Source organism: Schistocerca nitens, chromosome 5 (assembly GCF_023898315.1).
Source record: "Schistocerca nitens isolate TAMUIC-IGC-003100 chromosome 5, iqSchNite1.1, whole genome shotgun sequence".
Taxonomy (NCBI): domain Eukaryota; kingdom Metazoa; phylum Arthropoda; class Insecta; order Orthoptera; family Acrididae; genus Schistocerca; species Schistocerca nitens.
The window spans coordinates 629,321,746-629,336,693 of NC_064618.1; the positions used below are offsets into that span (position 1 = coordinate 629,321,746).

At 38.5% G+C, this 14,948-nt stretch overlaps 1 protein-coding gene across 3 annotated transcripts in view; it reads right to left on the reverse strand.

The window, feature by feature from the left end:
- LOC126259327 (uncharacterized) overlaps window positions 1-14,948 on the reverse strand; it is a 233,219-nt gene that overhangs the window by 22,401 nt on the left and 195,870 nt on the right. The window lies entirely within an intron of this gene.

The window sequence follows — 14,948 nt, forward strand, 5'->3', positions numbered from 1 at the left end:
AAAAGCACAACTCACAGAATGACCAATGCCACACTCAATATGTCACATGATATGATGGTCATCCCACCCTCTCTTACATTTCATCCTCCTTTTGACACCTCTGTGATGGGAGGTCAGAACCATGGCACCTAGCTTCAAGATCATGCAGTCTACTTAGGTGCGACTGAGGAAAACCTTTCAGATACACCGTCAATGAAACCACCCTGCATGAGCAACAGGACAATGTTCTTGGCAACGTTCGACAGTGCTGACAGTCCATGAATGATTCAACCCTACTCTAACAGCACCATGAGGCTGCAACCCCACTGAATGTGACCTGGCTGCTTTAGAGTGTAGTGTGACCTCAATTTCAGTACTGGTATACAGGGTGGATTCACCAGTGAGTGTTCAAAATCATTCAATAAAAACTGAATATGATCTGAAACAGCAAAAGGTGTTTCTGGTTTTTCAGCCCTCCTGTGGTTTGATCACGGAAGGGTGCAACGTTGACATGTGTGTGAACAAAGTAGTAAACAGTCACTCTCAGTCCCCCCAGTTTGGCAACACTCTAGGTGCCAACCACACGTCTTTGCTGAGCATGTTAAAAGTCTGCCTGTGGGAGACTTGGCTGAATGGTGTCTTGCAGCTGCTCTATTGCCTTAGTGCAAGTAATTCTACCTAATGCCTGTCAATGGGAACGACACTGTTTGAAGCATCATTGAGCCTGAGGGTGACGTCTGCGGGTGGCTCACTTTGCACCATTACAGAGGGAGGTTGTAGGCATTTTTGAGCCAAATTTCAAATTATGCATCACAATGGGACCCAATTACAGGGTTTTCGAAAAAGTGATACTGTGTATAATGAAGTACAGGTAAGATGCTCTGATGCTGGAGGTGGAATATATCTTTGGGAAAAAGAAAACAACCTGGAAATCAGATGTTTAGCTTTTGACTATGACATTGCCCTTTTAACCAGAAAATGGAAGGATGTGCAAAGAATGCTGGAAATCACTGGAAAAATGTGTCTCAAACTCTTATATGAAGAGATGAAATATATGGAACACAAACACCAAGGAGAGAAATACTTGGTGACAAAATATGGAAATATCAAATTAGCAGATAAACTTAAATACTTAGGAGAGTGGATTCAACCCAACAGACTGGATAAAGAGGCAGTCAAAGAAAGAGCCAGAAAATTACACCTTGCTTAAAAAATAACATAAAATAGGTACAAATAACGAGCAATATTCTACAAGGCCAAAATCAGACACTGTAATTCAGTAATAAAACCAGAAGGACACTATGCTTCAGAGTGTCTTATTTTAAATAAAAAGAGACAGTATGAAGGATTTAAAAATAAGGAAAAGAAGATTCTCAGAAAAACTCTGGGATCCCAGAAGAGTAACTGATGGGACTTGGAAGAGTAACAAAAACAAGAGCTCTACAAGTACACCAAAATGATCACTGATGCAATGCAGAAAGGCTGTTTGAAACTTTATGGACACCTAACAAAAATGGATGAGAATCAACTCAGTAAAAAGATCTTCAGTAACATCACATCATAAAAGTGATGTCGCAGAAATGCTGAAAAAACTGAGCTGGCAGACATCTGAAAATAGATGCAAACTGCCCCGCAAAAACCCATTTTCTGAGTTTCAGGAACCAGCTTTAAGTGAGGATTCTAGAAGCACATTAAAATCCCAATTTTTTACTCCTGTATGGACTATGAAGACAAGATAAGACTAGCTATAGCATGGAGAGAGGCGTCTAAGGAAACACTCTTCCTGTGCTCCACATGCCAATGGCACACACAAAAGCCCTAATAAGTGATATTATGGTAAGTATCCTCAGGCTACGTGCTTCACAATGGTTTGCAGAGTGTGGATGAAGATGCAGTTTTAATTTGTCAGCCAAGTGTAATTTAAAGGACATGTTTGAAGACATTATTTATATGAATATAAATATAATGTACTAATAATCAAAACAGCCTGTGCACAGATTAGATTAGATTAGTTTTTCGTTCCATAGATCCGTACTGAGGAGATCCTCGTGGAATGTGGAACATGTCAATTTTTTAAAGCTGAAATAACAACACTAATAGTATTAGTATGTACAATACATCATTTGTTTTTATTAAAAAAATTGTCAATGGAGTAGAAGGAGTTGGCCACTAGTAAGTCTTTTAGGCTAATTTTAAACTGATCTTTATTTGTAACTAAATTTTTTTATGTTTGCTGGCAAATTATTGAAGGTGAGTGTTCCGAGTAGTAGACCCCTTTTTGAACTAAAGTAAGTGCTTTTAAGTCCTTGTGCAGATCATTTTTGTTCCTGGTATTGTATGTATGAACTGAGCTGTTTGTTGGAAAAAAGAGATATATTATTTAGAAAAAATTTCATTAAGGAGTAAATATACTGAGAGGCAGTAGTTAGTATACCCAGTTCTTTGAAGAGGTTTCTACAGGACGTCCGTGAATTTACTCCACAAATAATATGTATTACATGCTTTTGGACTCTGAAAACTTTTGTTTGACTTGAACAGTTACCCCAAAATATTATACCATATGACATTATGGAATGAAAGTAGGCAAAGTATGCAAGTTTTTTTCATTTTTATGTCGCCTATGTCTGCTAACACTCGAATTGAAAATACAGATTTGTTAAGGCGTTTCTGCAGTTCTGTGGTGTGCTCCTCCCAACTGAATTCATTATCAAGTTGTAATCCCAGGAATTTAAGACTGTCAACCTCTTCTATCTGCTCTTCTTCATACTTTATGCATATGCTGGGTGGAAGCCTCTTACAGGTTCTGAATTGCATAGAAGTTTAATGTCAGTGAGTTGGCTTTAAACCATTTGTTAATAGCCATAAAAATATCATTAGCAGATCTTTCTAGAACTACACTCGACATACTATTTAGTGCCATACTTGTGTCATCTGCAAACAAAATGAACTCTGCTTCTGGCAGTGTAACTGACGAGAGATCATTAATGTACACAAGAAAAAGCAATGGGACACAACATGTAATTTCTTCCTGTTCTAATTATGACTGATGACTTAATTCACTAGTCCCTTGCACTGACATCCTTTGTTTCCTGTTAGCGAGGTATGACTTGAACCATTTTGCAGCACTGCCCATGACACCATAGAATTCTAATGTATTTAAAAGGATGTTGTGGTTCACACAGTCAAATGCCTTTGACAAATCACAGAAAATACCTGCTGCTTGTAATTTGTTATTTAATGAATTAAGTACATTTTCACTGTAGGTGTAAATAGCCTTCTTGATATCAGAACCCTTCAGAAATCCAAACTCTGTTCTTGATAATATATTGTTTGTGGTCAGATGGCTGAGAAGCTGCCTGTACATTACTTTTTCTAAAATTTTAGAGAATGCTAGCAAAAGTGAAATCGGTCTGTAGTTTGATGGTATCTCTTTATCCCCTTTCTTGAATAGAGGCTTAACATCTGCATATTTTAATCAGTCAGGAAATGTCCCAGTTATAATTGACTGGTTACACAAGTAAATTAGAATTGTACTAAACTCACAAGAACACGCCTTAATTAACTTTGTTGATATTTCATCGTAACCACTAGAATGCTTTGTTTTTAAAGATTTTATTATGGAAGTTATTTCTTTTGGCGAAGTGAGTGACATATTCATGTACCTGAAGCTATTTGTAAAGGCTCTAGTTTCAGATATTCAAGGGCATTATTTACTGATCCTGACAATCCCATTCTATCAGTAACGGATATAAAGTACTTGTTAATTAGATTTGCCACACTATGCCCATCGGTTACTAATGTGTCAGCTACCTTTAATGCTATTTGCTTCTGTTCCTTTCTGGTTCTACCAGTCTCCTCTTTCACTATATCCCATCTTCTCGTAGTGCATTTGTTTAGATGTCTGAATTACTATTTTTATGTTTAGGAACAAATTTTGTTTAGGTACAAATTTTATCAATTAACACATATAAACTGTAAGAAGGAAAAGAACTGATGAGCACCAACAGCACTAGTTACAAGCAGTTCATATCAACAGAAAGGCAACAAACAAGCAGCAAGGAAAGAGTACTTTTGTCAAATGTGGTTACAAATACACACAAGGTATGAAAAATCACTATTGTTGAATTAGTTGAATACAAAAACCAAAAATAAATCAATAGTAAATAAAATTCTTTGAACTTAAAATGGTGTATTATTTATCTGTGATAAATATCATGCTTTTGCAACTTATTTTGTTGATAAGTATCCAGTTAAAACAATTAAAAATAGAAGTTGAAGAAAAATTAAACATAAAATATAAATGTTATTAAAAAATGTGGTAAGTCAGATAAATAAAAGTTACGAATAATAGGAGGGCAATAAGTTCGTACTGGGGTTGGTCGATGCATTCACGTGTTTTTGTTGGTTGGCCCCAGCTGCGGCACTATAGTTGCCGTCACCATGCAGCATCTATGTTTTTGAGTTTTGGCCCACTCCGTGAGCTGGTAAGCGATAATGCAGCAGTGTTCACGTCAAGGGAGCTCAAGAGGTTTTGCTTTCACCACAGGATTAAGCAGATAACGATAATCCTGTATTACCCACAGCCATCATTCACAGAGCTTCTTAACTAGAATCCAAAGTCCATGCTCATAATTTACATAGGAAATCTAAGAGGAAGTGGGACCAATCTCTGGGGTGGTTGAGCCTAGCATTCAATACCCCACATCCTGATGCTTACAAAGGGGACACTGCCAAGGCTGACCTTCACCTACAAAGCACATTCTCCTCTAAACAACATCTGGTCACTGAACGATCTTCTACCCGAGCGTGTGGACCCAAGTGATCTAAAAACCAGATAGCAGGCAGTGAGGTGCGACATAATGCACCCTCATCAAAGACAAGCATTGTATTAAAATAGGGAGAGAAGTACCAGGGTGCCACAGATAGGTATTTGTCCAGAATGTCCTTGAACAGGTCAAGGGTGATGTAGGTGCCACCAGGAAGCTATCATCCAGGTTTGTGTGTTCTTACCACATGATTAATACCTCATCCCCTGTGAGCTTCCTAGTGGAAGATGTGCAGACCCCCAAGCGACTACGTATACACCTGAGCCAGTTAAAGTTGTGTGGGAAGGTAACGGAAGACTCATAGAACGTCGTCTTCAGGTCTACGCCCTCCCAGTGGCTTGCCTGGGGGATAAGAGGGGAGGGGGTGTTTGATGCATGCCACTGCATTCTTTGGCTATCAATTTACATCAGCGATAGTTGCAATGCTGGGGACATGACCAGAGGGTGTGGGAAGTTGCAAGGTCATGGTTCTAAGGAGGAGAGTTGCATGCAATAGAGAGATGAGGAAGTACAGTGACAACACATGACACGTCACAGCGGAGCTCGTTATGGATGGGCACGAGTGAATCAGTGTCAAGAGCAACTAGGCCTGGCATGGTGCTGTTTAGTGAGGATGAAATAAGTCACTACGGCTGATGTCCTGAAGGTTTGGGAGTGCAGAGAGGGAACTACTACTACTACATTCATGGTAATATCATCATCAAGTATCAATCCTAGAGAATTAATCAGATATTTTTCATAAAACTCACGTTGTCATGTACTGAAAGGCTCAGGTTGTGTGTAATCTTGTGCGGGTTTGGCTCAAAATGAGGCAGTCCTGAGGTATGCTCCTGAGTTGTGTCTTAGTGTGCAAATGTAAAGCATTGTGACTAAAATTAACAGGCATTGTATATCCGGGATAATACTGGTATGTAGCTAGTAACCATTTTCTATGTACTTAAACTTATTGTGTGCTTAAAAACACATACACAGAGAGGCTAAAGGCCTGTTAAACTGTCTGTTGTGCAGCTGCAGTGGTAGCCCAGTGGTTGTTATTTCCAATATTTTTCAAGTTAAAACATTTGGGACCGACATATGCCAGTGAACTATTTTAGCAAAAGAAATTCTGCATATACACTATTGGTTGACATTGAGTGGCTAGAGCCACCTAGTTGAAATATTCTGTTATTATTCTTATGGCCATCTTTAACATGTTCTGGCAGTACTGGCATATGCGTTGTTTTAGAGTAATTTGTGGCAGTAAATTAGTTTATGTTCAGCCTACAATCGCAGCTCTATGTTTAACCTGTTATCACTGAATGCTTTTAAAACATTTCACTTGTTATATTGAAGGATTTGAGGCCTTATTCAGTGTCAAGTCATAACCTTGAAGTAACAAGCAGCTAGTGCCCATATCATTTCATGTGACTGGCTGGACTTATGTGTAACGGGATGTGTCATCAGCGCTGAGGGCACCAGTAAATGCAAGTATTGTTTTCATGTATTGATCAAGGCCTATGTTTGATGACGTCCTGTTAGGCAATTAGCTTCATTAGTGCTTTGAATTGAAACTCCCAAACACCTGTCAGTTTTCAGGAAACTGTTAACCTGTTCAGTGGTGGCTAGAGCTGTGAAATTGTTTTGAAAAAAAATTTTGTGATGTGTGTGGTGATCGGCTGAATTAAAAAATTTTTGGTGTATTCCTCAAGTGCCGAATCAAACTGGTGAATTCCTTTGAGAATTCGGGACTGCTAGGTGCTGAGTTAAACTCCACATTTTGTCTGTCTGCACAACCTTTAGACCACTGGTAAATTTATCTTATTTTACACTGTATGTAGTTTGAAATTTAAGTGGTTACTGTCAGTTCAAATAGGGGAGTTAAGTGTTTCAATTAAAATTTCAGTATTTTGAGTGTTGTGTAATCATACGTAGATGGTTAAAGCCACTGCTGATTTGAATGATTCTCTGGCTTATGTGGTTACTCCCAAAGAGTGGCAAGTGCAAATGGAACTGAGAATCATAAATGATACTTTTAGGTGAGACTGCTGAGAACCGAGGGGAATATTAAGGTCTTATTGTTTGTAATTACTTAATAATGAAAGGCCAGTTGAATTTGTCACTTGTGTCACTTGTTTTAAAGGTGACTTTGGCTGACAGAATCTCAAGAACCCTGATTGGTTGGGTCTTGTTGAATTAATCTGAAAACTGTAATCTGTTATATAATGTGGCTAATACCAACTTTATGTCATTTTGCTTAATAACTGTCTGCATTGCTTACATAACGAAGCACGATTTTGCCAATAAAATAAATTTAATGTTTGTGCCTAGTACCATCGACTCCAGGACACTTGTGACCTAGGTACCCCTGCTCCAAAGGGTATCCCCTTTCCTTGTTTTTGTGGTCAGATGAAGTAGGAGGGGTGTGGGGAGGGTAAAGATGCAGTCAAAAAAGAGCCAGAAAATTAGAACTTATTTACAAACCAACACAGTTGCTATTAATGAGTGGAACTGTAAAACAAATGATGTACTGGGTCACACCTAATCAATTATTTGTAAAAGTGGCCGCATTACCATCATGTTTTCAAATGGTTGTAGCATAGAAGCAGTACATTTCCGGACTTGGGTTCCAGTTCACAATGTTATCTACTCACTCACCTCTAGGATTCCTAGAAGCCTGTAACAGCAATTTCCAAACACCCCGTATGTTGAAAACTATCAGTACTTTGTCATTTCTTACTGTTTGTGTGGTCAGTTGTGCACAGGGAGTTACTTAATCCATATTGGTTTCAGTGCATGCAAGCTCCTGGGTCACACCACTATGCTATGTTACAGTTACGCCAATATATACTAAGACATAGCACTGAAGATTTGCAGTTAGCAGTTTGTATTTTATTTGTGGATGAGATGAGATTTGCAAAGGGTGGGATAAAAAGTTATCACTTGTGGGCAGAAGCAAATTCTTGAGTGATGGTTGAAGTGAAGCATCAGGTTCACTTTAGTTTCAATGTGTGGGCAAGAACAGAGCGACAAATCGAAAAGATCAAACGGGTGGTATTTATCATCAATTTCTGTCCACAAAATTACCTGCATTATTGGAGTAAGCCACCTTAACAGAAAGATGGGGGGGGGGGGGGGGTCCAGTAACACTGTCACCTCATTCATCTAAACTTAATCCCTCAGATTTCTAGGTACAGTAGCATTTGAAGGCATTGATGTATTCCACACTTATCAAAAAATGCATACACAAAATGAGCCCGTGGTGAATGCATGTGAGCAAATCTAAGAACGGAGAAGTGTTTTCAACTGTATTTGTGATTCTTTACGGAGGGCTGAAGGATTTGTAAAACTAAGTGGAAACCAGATGATTATCAGAAAATAGAATGGCCCATACCTCAAGAATTACCTATTTTTAGATACATGTTTTAGGACCTTTATTTCCTAGTTTCGACCAGTACCATTCCCTGTAGAAATATGGGAATTTTTTTGAACATTTTGTATGTGACGTTCCACACTCATATGAAATGTACATTCAATGAAAATGGACCCAGCACTTTTACTAGATAAAATGATATAAATTGCTGTGCTATATTAATATGATGCACTGCTCATGAGATGGTTAGAGAATGGCCTCAACAGAATTCTACAAATAAAAGGACTTCCTATTTACATTTTTCCAACATTATCTTTTGAAGAAGAGAGATATTCAATGTAGAGAAAGAAAGACTGCACTGATTGTACATGGTCGTTCAAATCCTATTAGTAATAAAACTGACACCGGTTTTTAAAAGCCTGAGGAAAGATATAATGCAATTTAGTCTTTACTTGTAACTTCTGCTGAGCAGCAAGTGTGCCAATATTTGTTGAAAATGAAATGCTGTAATAGTTTACCAAGTAAGGATTGCCAGAGCAGTCCAATTCAAAGCACTGTTGTCTTCAGATGAAATTTCATTGCAGATTTAGTCTGCTACTTAATCACTTTTAGATTAGATTAGATTTACTTTCATTCCAATTGATCCGTAGTGAGGAGGTCCTCCAGGATGTGGAACATGTCAGAAAAACAACAATACATGACAAATATTTACAACTAAAACAAATAAGCTAATGTATCATTCCACAGGTCCCAAGTGGAATGATCGTCATATTTTAATGAACACTAAGAGCCATTTTACAAATACTAATGCACTGAATTTATAAATAAAAAAGTTTTTTTTATTTATTTATAAGGTAATACAACTACTGTAATAGTTATTTACAATGAACACATTACTGCACTGAAATGGTGCAGAAGTTAGATTATACTAAAACACACACACACACACACACACACACACACACACACACACACAAATTTTCGATGAACACATTACTGCACTGAAATTGTGCAGAAGTTATGTTGTACTTATATACAAATTAGTTGGTTTTGCTAAGAAATTCATCAATGGAGTAGAAGGAGTTGGCCACCAATAAATCCTTTAGGCTTCTCTTAAACTGAATTTCATTGGTTGTTAAGCTTTTTATGGCTGCTGGCAAGTTATTGAAAATGTGTGTTCCTGAATAATGCACACCTTTTTGTACAAGACTAAGTGACTAAATCCTTGTGAAGATTATTCTTATTTCTAGTACTGATTCCATAAATTGAACTGTTGGTTTGAAAAAGTGATATTTTTAATGACAAATTTCATTAAGGAATAAATATATTGGGAAGCAGTAGTTAGTATCCCTAGTTCCCTAAACAGGCTTCTGCAGGATGTTCTTGAGTTCACACCACATATAACTCTCACTGCACATTTTTGTGCCCGGAAAACTTTAGTTTGGCTTGATGAATTACCCCAAAAAATAATCCCATATGACGTTATGGAATGAAAGTAAGCATAGTATGCCAGCTTTTTCATTTTTATATCCCCTATGTCTGACAAAATTCGCATTGCAAACAGAGATTTGTTAAGACGCTTCAGCAGTTCTGTGATGTGCTCCTCCCAGTTGAATTTATTATCAAAGCTGTAATCCCAAGAATTTAATACTGTCCACTACTTCTATCTTCTTGTCATCGTATGTTAGACATATACTCTTGGGACACCCCTTACAAGTTCTGAACTGCATGTAGTGTGTTTTTTCAAAGTTTAGTGAGAAAGAATTGGCTAGGAACCAGTGATTAATGTCCACAAATATTTTATTGGCTGATCTTTCTAAGACTACACTTGATTTGCTATTTATTGCAATGTTTGTATCATCGGCAAACAAAACAAACTTGGCATCTGGTAATGTTACTGATGAAAGGTCATTGATATACACAAGAAAAAGTAAGGGCCCCAAAATGGTACCTTGTGGGACCCCACATGTAATTAGTTCCCAGTTGGATGATGCCTGATAGCTTTCCTAATAACACCCTTTGTTTCCTGCCAGAGATATAAGATTTGAACCATTTTGCAGCATTTCCTGTTATACTATAATATTCTAGTTTACTTAAAAGGATATTGTGATTTACACAGTCAAATGCCTTTGACAGATCACAAAATATACCAGTTGCCTGCAATTTTTTGTCTAATGAATTAAGCACATTTTCACTGTAAGTGTAGATAGCCTTCTCAATATCAGAACCTTTTAGAAATCCAAACTGTGACTTTGACAGTATGTTATTTGAGATAAGATGGCTATAAAGACGACTGTACATTACTTTTTCGAAAATTTTTGAGAATGCTGGCAACAGTGAAATTGGACGGAAATTTGATGCTATTTCTTTATCTCCCTTCTTAAACAGTGGCTTAAGTCAGCATATTTCAGCCATTCAGGAAATATTCCACTAATAAAGGACTGGTTACACAGATAGCTTAATATGTTACTTAGCTCAGAATCACATTCTTTAATTAACTTGGTTGATATTTCACTAGTATTGATGAACTATATTAATCGCCTCCAAGCAATTCTTCCATTAGCACCCAATAGAAATTTGATAATTGTGCTTTGAATAGTTTCTCTGTAGTGGATAGTGGTTCTTTTGTGCTACCTTGTGCCTCAGGTCATAAAGACAATGCCTAACACTCTTTAAAATGTGCTGTGTCTCCAGCCTCACCCTTTCCCCATTAATCTAATGTGATTTTCCTTCTAACTTGCTGCCACCAATCACTTAGACACGTCAGAACTAAGTTGGCTTCATAAGAGGATAAATACCAAGACATAATAGTAACAACATTTATAAATGTTCTCCATTTACGTTGCAGACAATTCTGCTAAAAACAGTATGAAACTGTGACTGAGTTATTGTTTAGTCTTGTGATGCAATCGATCCAAGGAGTAGCAGTAATAAACGTAATGCATATTACCTACATGAATTAAGTACGACCACTGCAGAAATTAAACATAAAATACAGATTTTGTTTTGCTGCACTGACAAAAAATTTAACCTACCCACTGATCGAATATCTAACGTGCAGAAGAGGCATGCATGTTGAAGATGCAAGTTTAAAAATTTTGATATTTTGAGTGTACCAGGTGCAGATTATTTCTTTCAGAGAAATATCTGTTAATTCAGTGGAACACTTACTGCCAGATTGTTCAAGGGCATGCTGAAAGTAATGCCGCTGAATCTTTTATGTGAAAACTCTTAAAGCTTTTCAAATAAAACAAATGTAGTTAACGTTCTACATCTTTATTCTTGAAGTCTACATATCTGCAATCTTCTGCCACTAGAGGGCTCCGAATTGTAGCGAGTAACATGGTGGTGTGTAACATAACTATGTCAATGCATGAGAAACAGAACGCTGTAATCGAGTTTCCAATCTGAAGAGTTCATTCACAAATGGAGCACCCTTTCCTTCAGCATGATACCAGACCATACACGAATGCTGCAAGACCTGCAACAACCTGAAGCCTAGGGTTCACTGACATCAGTCACGCTCCATATAGTTCTAACTTGGCTCCACCTGATTTACATCTGTTTCCAAAACTTAAATAACACCTTCAAGGACTTCACTTCAAAGTGATGAAGCAGTGGAAGCAGAGGTGAAGTTGGGACTCTGTCAACAAAGTCAAACATTCTACAGTGACGGTATCAACAAACTGATCTCTTGGGAGAAATGTGTTAATCAGCAGGGTGACTATGTTGAGAAATAAATAGTGTTTAGCATTCTTTTTGTTGTGCCTATCTGCAACTCAGCACTTCCACTATATAGTGAGTAGCAATCTATACTTTCCATAATATTGTCATTCCATTCTGGATTTTCCATGATTGAGCAATAAATGAGTAGACATGAAGAATAAAGATGCTGAATGTTAATAAAGTTTGTTTTATTTAAAAGAATGAAGAGTTTTTATGCAAAAAATTCAAAGGCATTATTTTGCGGCCTACGCTTGCATCTTGTAATGTCAATAGTGGAATTCAGTTTACTGTTAATGCCAGAAGAGCAGCAGCTATCACATTAGCTAAAAACTTCCGATTCCTGCAGACAAAAACTGTTCTTAAAATTGCATAGTAGCCTGAAGTCACATGTAAATTACATGTGACTTGTGACTGCTCTGTAATTTTAATTTCTAATGGTCGCTATGCCCCTAAAGGCACACCTAAAAAACTCTGCCCAAATACGCTATGAAGGCCTAACGATACAGACCTGCTTGCGTGTTAACGTCAGCCCACAGGTGTCACTCGATGCAGACATGAGGGGCATGTGGTTAGCACACCTCTCTCCCAGACATATGTCAGTTTATGAGACCGGAGCTGCTACTTCTCAATTAAGTAGCTTTTAAAGGCTCAGTGCACCCCACTTGCAAGCAGCACTCAACATATCGAATGGTCACCCATCCAAGTTCTAGCCCAGCCCGACAGCACTTAACTTCGGTGATCTGACAAAAACCAGTGTTACTACTGCGGCAAGGTTATTGGCTGCAGGCATCATCTGCCCCCACTAAAAACTGTTCTGCCATTAATATATTTACAATATCAAATAACGGATAACTGAGCATTTTCCAGAAAGAACCACGTAGTGATTGGGAGCCTGTCATCCAAAATTCTTAATCAAATTCTGTAAATAATTAAGAAGAAATTATTATTGTTATTTTCTTCTTTAGTATAAAGCCTGTCCCAACAGAAAATGAACACAAAAGCTACTATGCAGTCATTCCGTTCACTTTAGTTAACTGCGTTAATTCCAGTTGTCACAAGGGCAGAAAATACCACCTAAAGACATGTCTTGCATTACATAATTGGACAGATAAAAAATCTACTCACCAAGCGGCGTCAGGAGCACACACATATAAAGGTATTAAAGTTTGCAGGCTTTTGGAGCCACTGACTCCTTCTCCTGGCATAAGGGTTGACGGGGAAGGAAGAGGGGTGAAGGAAAAGGACTCTTGATGTTTAGGGAAAGGCGTAGTGTTCAGAGAAGTCAAGCTGAACACCAGGTCAGGCGAGACTTCCCAGACGGGATAAGAAGGGAAGACTGATTGTTGGATACTGCACCGGATGGGATTTGAAAACCTGAGATCTTAAAAGGTGGAAGACAGAGTAATACATACGACAGATTACTGCCAAAACATTGTCCACAAGTCAGTAATAGCAGAAAGCTAACTGCACTGCATGTGGTAGAAGCAGGTGGGGGACAGCAAGAAACAGACAGGTGTCAAAATGAGAGATATAGAAAACTAGTTACTGTGAATAAATGTTGACACTGAAGAAATTATTGTAAATGAAGGCCAGGTGGGTGGTGAGAACCAACATTCTGTAGTGACAGTTCCTACCTGTGTTGTTCTGAGAAACTGGTGTCTGGGAGAAGAATCCAGATGGCGCATGCAGTGAAGCAGGCCCCAGGGTCATGACTATCATGTTGTAGAACATGTTGTGCAACAGGATATTATGTGTTGGCAGTATACACCCTCTGCCTGTGCCCATTCACCTAAACTGATAACTTCGTAGTACTCATGCTGATGTAGAAGTCCGAACAGTGTTTACATAACAGCTGGAATATGATGTGTTGTTTCACAGGTGACTGTCCCTTTGATAGAATGTTTTGCCAGTTAAGGGTTGGTATAGGTAGTAGTAGTAGGGGGGTGCATGGGGCAAGTATTGCATCAGGAATGGTAACAGGGGCAGGAGCCACAGGATAGGGAAATGGGTGCAGAAGCAGTATAAGGTATGACAGGGATATCGTTAAGATTGGCATGGCGATTACAAGTTATTCTGTGTTTGGTGGGCAGAAGTCTGACAGAATGGACCTCATTTCAGAGTATGATTTTAGGAAGTCATAGCTTTGTCAGAGGAGCTGATTAATTTGGTCTTGAACGTATTAATCAGCAACTTTGACAAGGCTATGACTTCCTGAAATTATGCCCTGAAATGAGGTCTATTCCGTCTGACATTTTGCCGACCGCACCTATAATACCTTTTCGTTGCCATCCCAATCTCTACAATATCCTTGTCAGATTCTACACTCCTGCGCCCATCTTCCTACCCTATGGCTCCTACTCCTATGACTGTCCCCACTCTAATATTTGCACTATGCAGCCTCCTACAATCACCTAAACCAGGCTGCCACTGGCAGAACATATATTAGCAAAGGGAGAGCCACCTGTGAAACAACACGTCTTATATCAGATATTATGTAAACACTGTTCAGCCTTTCACATCGGTATGACTATCGGCACGTAATCAGTTAGGATGAATGGGCATATTTAGTGGGTCTATACTGGCAACACACAATATCCTGTTGCAGAGCATACTCTACAGCTTGACAGTTGTGACCTCAGTGCCTGTTTCATGACAAATGTCACCTGGATTCTTCCCCCAGAAACCAGCTTCTCACAGTTCTGCAGATGGGAACTGGAGCTAAATTTCCTTGGTTCTCACCAGCCATCTGGGCTTAATTTACACGAATTACTTTGGCCAGAATTTATTCACAGAAACTAATCCTTTCTTCACTCCCTTTTAGTTTTCTATATTTTTCATTTTCTGACCTGCCTATTTTTCGCCATCTCCCTACCACCTCTAATACATACAATGCACATATACAATGCAGCAGCTCTTGTTAACTCATGGACAATGTTTTGTCAGTAATCTCTATCTTGTCTATTAACCCCCCTTCCCTTTTCACCTTTAAGCTCTCAGGTTTTCAAATTTCATCCAATGCAATCCCCAACTGTCAGTCCCTCCTCCTCATCCTGTCTGCTACATCTCTC